This window comes from Myodes glareolus, chromosome 6 (assembly GCF_982192425.1).
Source record: "Myodes glareolus chromosome 6, mMyoGla1.1, whole genome shotgun sequence".
Taxonomy (NCBI): Eukaryota; Metazoa; Chordata; class Mammalia; order Rodentia; family Cricetidae; genus Myodes; species Myodes glareolus.
In genome coordinates this window covers 12714534-12728359 of record NC_142031.1, presented here as the reverse complement: position 1 = coordinate 12728359, position 13826 = coordinate 12714534, and the positions used below count along the sequence as shown (strand labels likewise).

Sequence of the window (13826 nt, the reverse complement as noted above, 5' to 3'; positions counted from 1 at the left end):
TGTTGAAGGCTTGGTCTCCAGTTCATGCTGCTCCTGAGATGTCGTGGGAACTTTAGGAGTGGAAGAGGTGGGCCACTGAGAGAGTGTTCTTGGAAGGGAATGTCTCCTTTTCTCCCTCCCTCTCCTCCCCTCCACTTCCTTCTTCTCCTTCCCAGGCACCCTAAGCTGTGCAAACTGCCCTCACCACACACTCCCAGACCAGACGCTCTGCGGCATAAAAAAATCCCAAAGCATGGGGGTCAAGCAACCATGGATTGACACCTGTAAAACCATGAGCCCAAACAGACCTTCCCTTCTGTGTCAGCTGGTCACCTCAGTGAGGGAAAGCCGAGGTAGGGGCAGTCTTCTGCCTGGGGCAGGGTCCTAGGGGTCAGAAGAGAAGCATTTGACCCGAGTCCTGAAGAACTGACAGGATTTCAGGATGTGAAAAAGGAGAGAATGGGAAGGTGGAGGGAGGGGCTGAGGGACAGAGTGGGAGCCAGGCTGAGTGTGGCAGGGTGGTTAGACAGGTTAGACAGCCTCGGTCAGCTCTCATTTGCTGATTTTCATATTGATCTAAAAACTTTCTGCAGCTCCATGGACCCCAACGTCAGCATGAACTGGGCCAGCTTGAGAGCAGACTCACTGTTCCCCATGAACGGGTGTCAGCAGGTCTGTGCTGGCTGGTCTTCTGTCACTTGACACACAAGCTAGAGTCATCTGAAAGGAGGGAGCCTCGGCGGAGAGAATGGCTTCATAAGATCCGGCTGTAAGGCATTTTCTTAACTAGTGATTGATGGAGGGCCCAGTCCGTTGTGCGGGGTACCATCCCTGGGCTGGTGATCCTGGGTTCTATAAAAAACAAAAAAAGCAGGATGAACAAGCCAGGACACAGCACTCCCCTCCATGGCCTCTGCATCAGCTCCTGCCTCCAGGTTCCTGCCCTGTTTGAGTTCCTGCCCTGACTTTCCTCAGTGAAGAACAGTAATGTGGAAGTGAGCTGAATAAACACTTTCCTCCCTAACTTGTTTTTCGGTCAGGTGCTTCATCACAGCAATAGAAAATGTAACTAAAGACAAGGTCCTTCTGCTCTTTAGCTCTCGGCAACACTGCTGCCCCAGATGGAGTCTCTGAAGAGTTAATCACAACAGGGCAGCCCCAGCTCCAGCCCTTCCACCCCTCAGCTTTGGCTCTCTCCCCCCGAAGGGAAGAGTGAGATCTCCCTGTCAACTGCTCCTCGGCTTCTCTGGCTGGGTCACACACCATCAGTAGAACTAGAGATGGAATTTTGTCTGCCACAAGGAGGCTGAGAGTCTGGGTGGAGACTGGGAAGAGCATGAGGACCAGAGTTCGAATCACCAGCATCTGTGTAAAAATCTGGGCATGGTGGAGGAGTTAGCCTCTAAGAACGAATTGTAACTACAACGTTCACATCAAGGCCAACATGGGCAAATCATTTTCATTTTCTTTGAAAATATGGATTTACAAGATTTTTAAATTTGTATTTGTGTGGGGGTGGGTGGGTGGGGGGGTGCAAGGCCAGAGAATATTCAGGTGTCCTCTTTAATCCCTTTCTGCCTTATTCCTTTGAGATGAGGTCTCTCCTTGACTCAGGAGTTCCCTGAAGGCTAGATTGGAAGCCAGTGAGTTCCAGCTACTCTCCTGTCTCTAACCAGTGACTGTCTCCCCAGTCACTGGAGTTACAGGCACACTCAGCCACACTGAACTTTTTTTTCCATGGGCACTGGAGATTCGAACTCAGGTCCTCAAGTTTGGACTGCAAGCGCTCTTACCCACTGAGTCATCTCTCCAGCTCTGGATATACAGATTCCCCCCATACCCCGCTTGGAAAACCAGATCAGCTCCACGGGGAGGCTGCCCTCTGTACACGTCCATTCCCATGCACACACTGGGATTTTTTTCTCTGGGTTCTGCAGACACTGGAGCTTTTAGCTCTCGATTAACTTGGTTGTGTGGAGTGGTCCGTTTCTTCCCAAGGAGTGGACACGTCCAAAGCACGGGTTCTCCTTGGTTCTTTGTGCTTCTCCTTGGGGACCCACAAGCCCTGGGTCCAAATGCCTGGGGACCCACAAGCTCCTGAGTCTAAATACCTCGGGACCCACATGCCCCTGGGTCCAAACGCCTGGGAACCCACAAGCCCCTGAGGTCAAATGTCTGACTTTGCTTTTTGTTTTGTTTTGTTTTTCTGTACTTATTTTGTTGCGTGAGTGGGGCTTGAACTTGGGACATAGCAGGCAAGGCTCTCCCCTGTGCTGTGCTTCAGCCCCAGGTCGGTCTCTGTTATGTGATCCTTATTGATGTTTTCCTGGCAGGGATCTTGGGTGCTGCTTCCAGAGGATGTAAAACTGGTTTAAAGCCCTCCTCTTCCCCAGCGGGTAGAGCTCTTTGAAGAATATTGACTTAGTATGGGCATTTATTTTAATTTATTAATTTTGCCCTATGTGTGCTGTATATAATGTGTGTATGCGAGTTTGAACGTGTAGTGTCTATGTATGTGTGAGTGTGCATGTGTGTAGTATGTATGTGTGTATAGTGTGTGTGGTGTGTCTATGTATGTAACATATATATGTATGTATGAGTGTGCCACATATGTGTAATGTGTATATGTGTGTGAATGTATATCTGTTACGATTATGTGTGTGTGTGAATGTGTATATGTAGTGGGGGGGAGTATGTGTAGATGTGTGTGAGTGGGTGTATATGGTATGTGTTTGTACATATCTGCCTTTGGGACTGTTTACCTACAAAGAAATTGGTTTTTATTGCAAAGCTTTTGAAGTTGAACTTGAAGAACAGCGTTTAGCCCTGTGCGCCCTTTATCCATCTTCCACATTTTCCCAGCTTGCCTAATCTCTCTTCCTCCTTGGATTTTACTCCCTTTTCCTAGGCTGATCTAAAGTCAGTTGGGCCACTCCACTCTCAGACACTTCCTCCCTGAGAGAATCTCTACTCTCCACTCTGTTCCCCTGGGAAACTGTCACATCTCACTGAACGAATGGCTACTGCTGAGCTCCGGCTTCTGGCTTCTGCTATTCCCCAATTCTCCTGGATGCCCCTGACTGCTGGCTTGTTAGCGTCACAGCCTCAAAGCCACACTTGGCTGCTGCGTCCCCGAAACCTCTTTATTTCTCAGCAGTACTCTCGCCCCACCTTTTGGAGAAAGAGCCTCACTATGTAGCCCAGGCTGGCCGCAAGTTCGTGACGCTCCTTTCTGTGCGTCCTGAGGGCTTCAGACTGTCCACTCTTCGACGCCATTGATTTGCTAGAGTTCCTGGGTCTTGGTCCTTGTTGTGGTTTGAATGAGGAATGTACTCCATAGATTCATGTATCTGAACACTCAGTCCCTGGCTGGTGGCGCTATGAGGAGGTTATGAAACCCTTAGGAGGTGGAGCCTTGTTGGAGGAAGTACGTCACTAGGGGGCGGGCTTTGAGGTTGTATAGCCTGGCTTCGCTTATTCTTCTCTTCATCCATTTCCTGACTCCCAGGCTGGCCTCATGTTCCTCCCGCCATGACATCATGAACCCTTTCTCTCCAAAGTTGCCTTTTGTCGGGGTATTTCATCTGTCACAACAGAAAAGGAACAATACAGCCTGTAGACGCCTCCCACCTGGATTTGGCTGCTCCTGGGAGCTTCAGTGCTTGCTCCCGCTTGGCACAGTTCTTAGATACAGAAGCCTGCTTCGACTCAGCCCTCTGATTGTTATGAGTTCTTTCCAGCCAGGCTGTGTGATTTGACACCCCATGCTGAGCACAGAGGTACCTGGTTCATGTAGCTGTAGCTGGTGAGAGACGGGTCCAGTGTGCATCTCCTACGTATGGTTATTATAGTGCCTTCAGCTTTGGTCTTTTAAAAATACGTCAGCAAAACAAAACAAAAATATATCAGCCACAACTACAGCAACAAATCATTGCTAAGTGATGGTCTGAGGCCAACTGGGTCTGCAGAGTGAGTTCAAGGATAGCCAGGGCTCTGTTCCACAGAAACCCTGTCTTGAAAAACAAACCAAAACCAAAACCAAAATATATTTATGTATCTTATTATTTATTTATTTGTGTGTGTTGTTTTATTTTTATTTCTGGGAAGAAAGCCATTGAGATTTCTGTAAAAATTGTACTGTCTGTAGATAGCTGTTGGTGGTCTGGACGTTTTAAGCTATGGGTGTTTCTCATCCACAAACACGGGGTTTCTGTCCTTTGTCTGTGTTCTCTCAATTTGTTCCGCCAGTGTTGGTAATTTTCACCGCTGGAATCATCCACTTGGCTTGGCGGCATTGCCTTCTCGGTGGTTAATCTTCTATTGCTCCTGTGAGTGGTGGTGTTTGTGAGCGGGGTCATTTTCTTGACTTCTCTCACAGTATTTTGCTGTTGGTAGATGAAGGGGCTGCTGGGTCATGCTGCTGACTTGCATCCTGAAATTGCCTTTATTATCATTATCATTACTGGGACTCGAGGGAAGGTCTCAAGTAATAGGGATAGGCTGACTGTCCTGACTAGGGACTAAAGAAACGACAGACACGCAGACCCGGACATTCGTACTGAAAAGCTGGGATCGAGCAGGACATGCCCCCTGAGGGAGGTACACCGCCAACAGCTACAGAGACTCAGTGTTTATTCCACGTCTCTGATTGGAGGGGCATTTGATCCAGACAGCTGGACAAGGGGCTGGTTTAGCTCCTCCTAGTAGGAGGACTTTGCAAAGGGACCAGACTAGGGCTGTAAATTTCCCAGAGGAGGAAGCTGTGATTGACAGTTTCTGCTCCCTCAGCTGAAGGTCAGTCATTTGCAACATTTGTAACATTTGCTCCTCTTGGACCTCACCTGGAAAAACTTTGCCATTCCCCTGGGTCTGAGTCACTGGGGTCCGTAACATGGCCATTACTGTGTCAAGAACACACATGTACTCAGTCTTTCATCTACTCCTTACACATTCCCTCAGGGCTTCCTTCACTCTCTACAATCTTATGTAGCCTGGGTTAGCTTCAAGCTCACCAGGTAGCCAAGGATAACCTTGCATTTCCGGTCCTCCTGTGTCTACCTACTGGGTGTAGAGAATTACAGACACTCACTACTTCGCCTAGTTGATGAGATGCTGGGACTAAACCCAGGCTTCACGTGGTCTAGACAAGCACCCTATGTACTGAACTACACCCTCAACCCTAGTTAGTCTCCTTAAAAAGTCCTCTTTCACAATTACTTACTGTGTGTTGGGGTAAAGATGTGTTGGGGTAAAGAGAGCAGTGTGCACGGGGCATGTGGAGGTCAGAGGACAGCTTGTGGGAGGGAGGTGGTTCTCCCCAGTTCTCCCCTGATGTTACTGAGGTTCCAAGGACCAAGCTCACGTCATCAGGCTTGGCCGCAAGCACCTTTTTACCTGCTCAGCCATCTTGCCAACTACCGCGCCAGCACGGTCTGGAACCACGAGTCTCGGTGGAGGGTGTCCAGGTTAAATGAATCCACAGAGCACGAGGTTGAGGTGAAACAGCAGCTTGTTTATTATTCTGCTGGGGCTAACTTTTATACCACGGCACCAAATGGGGAGGGGGCTGCGAAGGGACTGTCACCTGACCCAAGGAGGGACTGTCACTTGACCACAGTAGGGGTCAAGGACTGATCACGTGCACTCGACCTTCACCTGTCCCCAGTAGGGACTGTCACCTGACCCCAGCAGGGATCAAGGAATAATCATGTGCACTCAAACTTCCTTATCCGGTTATTCTATTTTTAATGAGGCCGAAATTGATAAATGGGATCAGTCATAACAGACTGATCTGTCTGTGATAAAGTCCCCATCAACTCTTTTTTTGTTCCTTCAATAACCTTGTTTCCATTTTAAATTGGGGCAAAATACACATAATATATCATTTTCTGCTTTATCCATTATTGTGGGAGCTCAGTCCATTTAGCCAATGGCATCTGGGGATAACTTGCCATGGGTGTGGTTTTCTCTGGAGACATGACCAGATAAAATGGAGGTTAAGGGCCAGATGAGCTCTCTTGGTGTGGTCAGTGCTGGAACATGCATGGAGACGTGGTGTGGTTGGTGTTCTTCACCCTAGAGCAGAGCAGCTGGATCAGGGGTGGCTGTTTGGGTAAAAATAAAATGCTGTGGATCCCCAAGTGGCTGCAGCAGCAGAAATCCTGCAGGTCCCCAAGTGGCAGCAGTGGGAAGCAGGTCCCTGAGTGGTGGCAGGGAGCAAGCAGCAGGTCCCGAGACCATGGTGGGTCACGAAGGCTGCCAGTCCCAGGCAGAGAGCCCTCAAGTGGCAGCCAGTGGATCCCAGGCAAGGAGCCGTGGGGCAGGTGAGAGACCTCGGCGGGGCAGCCAGTCTCATGAGGAGAGACAAATGGATAGACATGCCATGCAGAGTAAATGGGTATTTATTTAGTGAGTTATGAAGGGGAAAGGGGGAAGGGGAGAAGGGAGAAAGGGAGAAGAGGAGGGGGGAGAGGAGCCATGGCAGCGGCTATCTCTTTGGGAGAGAGATGGAAAGGGAAGACTCGGGCTGCAGGCAGGAAGGGTTATGTAGGGGTAAGGAGGGAAGGGGAGAAGGGAGAAGAGCAGAGAGGCAGAGAGAAAGAAAGAGAAATGGGGTGGGGGAGAGGGGATATGGGGAGAAGGGAGAGAGGCAGAAGCTGCCTCTTTGGGAGAGAGACTGAAAAGGAAGGTCTCAGGCTGCAGGCAGGAATGAAGATCTGCCTGCCTCAGCAATGGACAGGGGAAAGAGTGGGTGGGGCTTGTCTCTTAAAGGGACAGAACAGACCATTACAGCTGCGTCTGCTTTGTTCTGTATCTGTGAGTTTGTCTTGTCATTGCACCCCTAATAAATTGGTTACAGACTTTTGTGAGTTCTCACTTTAATCAATTTTAAGAATTTGTTTTTGTTATTTTTTAATTACATGGTGTGTGTGTGTGTGTGTGTGTGTGTGTGTGTGTGTGTGTGTATAGTTATGTACAGGTTAGTGCAGATGCCCATGGAGGAAAGAAGGCATTGGATCCATTGGAGCTGAAGGTACAAGTGGTTGTGAGCCACCTGTGGAGGCCTCAAAATGTGAGCCTGTTTCCAAGTTAACCAAAGGTCAGAGAGCTACAACTTCCCTCTAGTTCCTTCAAGGCTATTGTGCTTCCACCCCAAACAAAGGTTCCACCTAGAAGAAGAACAGAGAGTTCTGCTCTCTCAAGGTTATTGTCAATAGATGTGACTTATAGCCAGAACTTGTACTCCAGGAATAGAGAAGTAGATCTGTCCCTACCTCAAACAAAAACAAAAGTCTAAGGATCCAACTAAATTTCAGTTCCCTTAAGGCGATAACTTTGGATTCTACCCAGGGAGTGGTTTGGTCTAGTGTGTGAGTGTGACTTGTTTGGTTCTAGCAACAGAATGTTTAACTATGAATGTAGCCTGTGACCTTCAATTGGTGTGTTCATTTCCTTCTGTAATGTTAATGCGGGTTTTTTTGTCTTACTTCTACCTTTTGGGGTCAGGGACATTTTAAGCAGTTGGAAATTAAACACGGATGAAGTTTTAGTACTCACTGGAACTCCGTTCCAATACTATCCTATATGTTTCTCTGTTTTATTATTTTCATTCGTGTATTTGCATTCTTTGCTATATTTCTAAATCCCCACACCTCTACCCTGGTTCGAGGTAGTTTTGTCAAGACTGGTCACCAACAACCACCCAACATGGTTGCTGAGAACTGAACCTGGGTCCTTTGGAAGAAGAGCTACTCTCTAGCTCTGAGCCATCTCTCTAGCCTCTGCTTTACCCAGTAAAGCATGCATTTTACAAGTGTTGAATGTTTTTGTAGGCTGTGCAGTCACTCTCCAGGAGACTGTCATCTTGTAAAACTGAAAGCAGACCCCATAAATACAGGCTTCTTTCTCCTTCCTCCCAGGCTCGATACAGGCATTTACTTTCTCTTTCTATGAATTTGGCTCCTGCTTATTCCTCATAGAACTATGTGTCTCTGTGCCTGTCTTTAAATTTTATTTATTTATGTATTTGTGTGGGAGTGTGTCAGGGGCATATGTGTAGGCTGCATGCTCATGTATGCAAGAGGCCAGAATGGGACATTGGGTGTCTTCTTGTGTTGCTTGCCACCATACTCTGTCTTGGTTATACTGACAGACCAATGAGCTCTGGTGATCACTTGTCTCCACTACCCCAGTGTTACCATTACAGGGGTGCGAAGTGTACCTGGCTTTTTACATGAGTGATGAGGGGTTTGAACTCAGGTCCTCATACTTGTAGATCAAGCAGTCTTCCTCAATGAGCCATCTCCCAGCTCTCTATGGCACAAAGTCCTCATGGTTTATCATGGTGTAGAATATCAGAATGGTGTAGAAGGTTCTTCTGTTCATGTGTTGTTTTCATTGGTTAATGAATAAAGAAACTGCTTTGAGCCTGATAGGGCAGAACTTAGGTAGGTGGAGAAGACAGAACTGAATGCTGGGAAGAAGGGCAGAGAGAGGGATGCCTTAGATCTTCTGCCTGAGACAGATGCCAGTTAGACTCTTGCCGGTGATACACAGATGAATAGAAATGAGTTAAATTAAGATATAAGGATTAGCCAATGAGAATCTAGAGCTAATGAGTCAAGCAGTATTTTAATAATACAGTTTCTGTGTGGTTATTTCAGGTGTAAGCTAGCCAGGCAGCCAGGACAAACAAAGGGCCCCCTCTCCTTGTAACAGATTTCCTCTTGTTTTGAGGTGGGTAACTCTCCATGATACACTTTGTTTACTCATTCACCCATCAGTTTCCTGTGGTGGCTTTTTGTCGATTGCTAACTAGAACTTTTCTATAAGGAGTTTTTCTTCTATTGTTTATCATAAAATACCATCTAGGGTACCACCTAGAATATTTGTTGACAGAGGTTTCTGTTCTGCCCAGTCCTGTAGCTGTTTAGTCCCAAAGAAACACACAGAGGCCCTGATTAATTATAAACTGGTTGGCCTATTAGCTCAGGCTTGTTATTAACTAATTCTTACATTTTAAATTTGTCCATAATTCTTGTCTGCGTCAGCCATGTGGCTTGGTACCTTTTATCAGTGAGGCAGTCTCATCCTGCTTCCTCTTGGCCTGGGTGATGACTGCAGACTGAGCCTTTCCTCTTCCCAGAATTCTCCTATTCTGGTTTCCCTGCCTATACTCTGCCTGGCTACTGACCAATCAGCATGTTATTAAGCCAATACAGTGACAAATCTTTACAGGATACAAGATCATTGTCCCACAGTACCCTCTTCCCACTTTTTCAAAATAAGAACTCTGTATCTAATCTCCTTTGTTTAGCTTTTTTCCAGACCATTATCCTTAACAACTTGTAACCAACATTCTAAACAAAGATAAACATCCATAATCTATTTTTGGGGAGTGTGGGAATAGTTTTTTTAGGTTATGTTCTGCTGATTGGGGCACTGATAATCTTATGGGAACCTAAAGAAAATTTATGATTGTGGCCAAGTCCTGACTGGAATATTCTGGGAGGCTTGATCATCTCAGCCAGCAGTCTTGAGGTTTTTCTGGATGTAGAACTCAGAGGAAACTCCAAAAGAGATCCTCTGAAATTTTGGATCATCTTGGCCATCTGCTCCTATTGGAGATTTTTCAGAAGACCTTCCTTGATCAAACCTGATTTTCCTTAACCCAGAATGAATTCAAAGCCACTCATTTCCTATGGAAACTAAAGCAAAACCTCTTCTCCAAAACAACATGTCTTTTGACTTAAATTTTGAAGTCAATGCATTTTCAAAATATATATGTTGGATTAATTCAGCAGTATTTATAATCACATGTGTTTTAGCAGCTGTTGCTCCCTCTTCAGACATCAAACAATTCAAAGACAACACAATAACATACAGTATCCAGATTCTCTGTGTAGTTTCCATTTTTATGTGGCTTTATTTTAAACTCTATTTCTTTTATTTTATTTTTGCTTTTTTTGAGACAGGGTTTCCCTGTGTATCTTTGACTGTCCTGGAACTCACTCTGTGGAGCAGGCTATCCTTGAACTCAGAGATCTGCCTGCCTCTGCTTCCCAAGTGCTGGGATTAAAGATGTGCGCCACCACACCCAACTACTCTCCTACTCTCTTTCTTTAAAGGACTTTATCCTTTTTCTTTTTTCTCCTAAGCCTACATATAAGCACACAGTAAACTGTTTAAAGGTTTTCTTCATCTTTGAATCTATCTTCACTGTATCTCTCTTTTTCTGACCGCATGAGTCTTTAATTTACTAAGCAATATGGTTAGGATCAGAGTCATGGCTTTGACGGCTAGATCCACCTCATTCCTTAGCTTTCTGATAATCTAGCTTCATGGTGGAAGTACTGGTCAGAGTCATCAATTAGGGGTTGATTATAACTGGTATTGGTATAGGGTATAGGGTTGGGGGTTGGGGTGGAAATTATGTAAGCTCAGAGATCTCTTTGGAAAAAAAGGGGGGAAATTGAATGGGATAATAGGTAGATTAGTGTGAGTAAACTCTAATTATTAGTAAACTAATAATAATAGTGAGTAATAGAGTGAATACTTATGAGCTATTATTGATGGGCAATTTACTTTGATATAGATTCTTGTATATTGATACAAGTTCAAATTATATTTGTTATATTGAATATGCTCCTATTTCTGTTTACAATATTTGTACACCTATGCAAAATTATTTTGTCAGGTTGTATGCATGCATGTCTCTACCTCTGTTTAAGATGCTTTGTATATTGATACAATTTAAGGATATATTTATCATATTGCATTGTAGATTTCTACCTCTGATCAAGATACTTGTACATTGTTTGCATTTTGGGGTCATTGTCCTCAATTGCTGCACAGTTGTTTAAAGATTGTTTAGTATTCTAATATGAAGTCTTAGTCTTTAAGTTGTACAGGTATTAAGAACTATAGGTAAATAGTCATTCATGTTTGTCATAGTTAGACTAATCATGTTCTTTAGATACATAGAGATTATATTCTGTGTAGATAGGTAAATAGGGAGCATGGGGACCTTGGGGGAGGACTGAAGGGGGAGGGGAGAGACAGGGAGGGGAGCAGAGAAAAATGTAGAGCTCAATAAATATCAATAAAAATGTCTAAAAAAAAAGATACCAGCCCACTTTTGCATAAAGCATATGTGCTCACTCTCTCTCCAGGCTTCTGGATTTGGTTCCCTGTTTGTGCAGAGGACTGTGATCTGTGAGTCTACCCCTAAATAAATAAACCTTTATTAAATGCAATTCTGAGCTAGTGTGGGATTATTTTGTAGCTTCCATCTTCATAGAATTACCTGGGAGCAGTCTTAATGAGGGATTGTGTACACTGGTTTGGCCTGTAGGCAAGCTCATGGGGGGTGTCTTCAGTAAACTGATGTGGGCCCAGGGTGGGCAGCACCGTTCCCTAGACAAGGGCCCTGAGCTGTGTGAGAGTGGAGAAATTGAACTGAGCACAAGCAAGCAAGCCATCATTGACCTCTCTCCGAGACTCTTGGCTGTGGGTGTGATGTGACTATCCTTTGGAAGTTCCTGCCTTGACTTCCCCCAAATGACAGGTGCTAACCTGGAACAGGGAGCTGAAATAAACCCTTTCTCCCATAAGCTGCTGTGTTTTCAGGGTATTTTATCACAGCCCAGGCAGGAAATAAGAGCAACTAGTCAACACGCTTCTCCCATGGAAACCACGATTAGGTCTGATGCTCACAGGGTGCCCCCTCAGGGTTCCATGGATGGGGTGTGTCCTGTGCCCTTTGCTTTCCCAGGTGGAAAGCACAGAGTATTTACCTATAACTGCTGATGTTTGCATAGTGTGGTGTGGCCTGCAGACAAAGATGGTATCTCTGTTCTCCTTTCCTGCATAAGGAAGTTGGGCAAGAAGAACTCTGGAGCCCTTCCTACTCAAGGCCCTGTTGCCGGATCCTCTTTACACTTGACCCACTCCTTTGATTTTCTGCCTTGTGACCCAGCTGTTTTCAAAATTGCCTTGTACAAGCATGGAAATTACCACCCGATTAGAGTCATTTTTTCCCCTCCCTAATTTTTCCATGTGGTTTTCAACCCAGTGATATTTTCCTCTTGGGTGAGATTGGATAATATCTGGAAACATTTTGGACTGGCACATGCGTTGGTCATCTTTCCATTGCTGTGATAAAATGCCTGAGACAATCAACTTAAATGGAGGAGAGCTTATTTAGGTTCACCCCTTCAGAGGTGATGACTGGTTGACTCCATTGCTTTGGAACCCGTGGTTACAGAGGTCAAGTGGGAACACATGGTAGAGAAGGCAGCTCTTCTCAGGTGGACAGGAGAGAGAGAGACAGAGAGAGAGAGAGACAGAGAGAGAGCGAGAGAGAGAGAGAGAGAGAGAGAGAGAGAGAGAGAGAGAGAGAAGATCAGGCTCTCAATCCCTGCTGCCCATAGAGACAATTTAAGGATGGAAGGGTTTATTTTGGCTAATGTTTTGAGGGTGCTGTCCATCATCGCAGGAAAAGGATGGCGGTGGGAATGTGAGGCAACTGGTCACATGGTATCCCCAGTCAGGAAGCAGAGAGAAATGGATGCTGGTGCTCAGCTCACTTTTTCTTTTTGATGGACTCTGGCATCCCAGTCGATAGGATGCTGCTGCCCACATTCAGGGTGGATCTTCTCACCTTAATTAGCCTACTCTGACTTGCTTACAGATTTCCCCTGAGGCCTGTCTTCTAGATGCTTCTAGATTCTGTTTATTTGGCAATCAATATTGACTATCATAGTGGATATAACCTCAAAGGACGTACTGCCCGTGATCTACTTTGCCAGCCAAGTCCCATCTTCTGGTTCCACAGCCTTCCAATGGTGACACAAGCCAGGGTCCCAACATTCAAAACACAAGCCTACAGGAGATAAACTAGATCCAGGTCATGATGCCCCAGTGGGCTGATGTCCTTCAGCTAAGTTCCAGCTTTTTCAAGGATCCACCATCTTCCACTGGTACCGCAGGCTGGTGACCACGCCTTTTCATAAACCATTGAGGACAACCAGATTCCAACAATAACAGCCTACCCAGAAGGTGCTCTTGGCATCTCGTGAGTAGAGGCTGAGGATGCTTCTGGCCATCCTTACATCATTGTCACCCATCCCCCAATGTGAGAAGGTCAGTGTGAAACACTCAGTGGAGAGAAGATTGTATTCATTGAGTTTAACGTTTACTCAGTGAAAGGGTGTGTAAAAATGTTCTCATCTGCTGCGGGGTGGTGGTGGATGTGATCATGGTGGTGTGACTCAGACGGAAGAGTGTTCACCTAGCGTGCACCAAAACCTGCGTTTGATCCCCGACATTTTCATGTTTGTAACTCCAGCACTCGTGAAGTGGAGGCAGGTGGATCAGAAATTCAAGGTCATTCTCAGCTACTTAGCAAGTTCAAGGCCAGTCTGGGATATATGAGACCCGTCTCGGAGTGGGGAAAGTACATATCTAAGTATTCCAGTCTCCATAAAGTAGACCCACGGGACAGCCTGTCTTCAGCGTATTTATGGAATGTAGCCGTTGCCATTCCCCAGCCTCTACGTTGGTCCTATTTCTGGCTCTAACTTGCCCTCTTGAGACCTTTCTATTATTGGCGTAAGGAAAAGATTGATGGACAATTTTTACTGCTTTCAGAAAATGGAAACATTTTAAGACCTAGAATGTTTTTCTTAGCTTGGAAAATGAATATAAAAATCAAGCCTTAAAATTTGTGGTTGCTGTTGTGGGTTGGGGTTTTTTGGTTTTTTGGCATTTTGATTGATGAAATGAATGTTTTTAATTGACAGCATTATCTTTTAAAAATCATTTATTATTGTGTGTGTGTGCACAGT

General features: G+C 45.6%; 1 long non-coding RNA gene across 1 annotated transcript; it reads left to right on the top strand.

The window, feature by feature from the left end:
- On the top strand, positions 1-1003 carry LOC146894088 (uncharacterized). The gene is made up of 2 exons (XR_015002173.2): positions 1-332; positions 573-1003. It is a non-coding gene; the product is annotated as an uncharacterized LOC146894088 (long non-coding RNA).
- The last annotated feature ends 12823 nt before the right edge of the window (positions 1004-13826 follow it).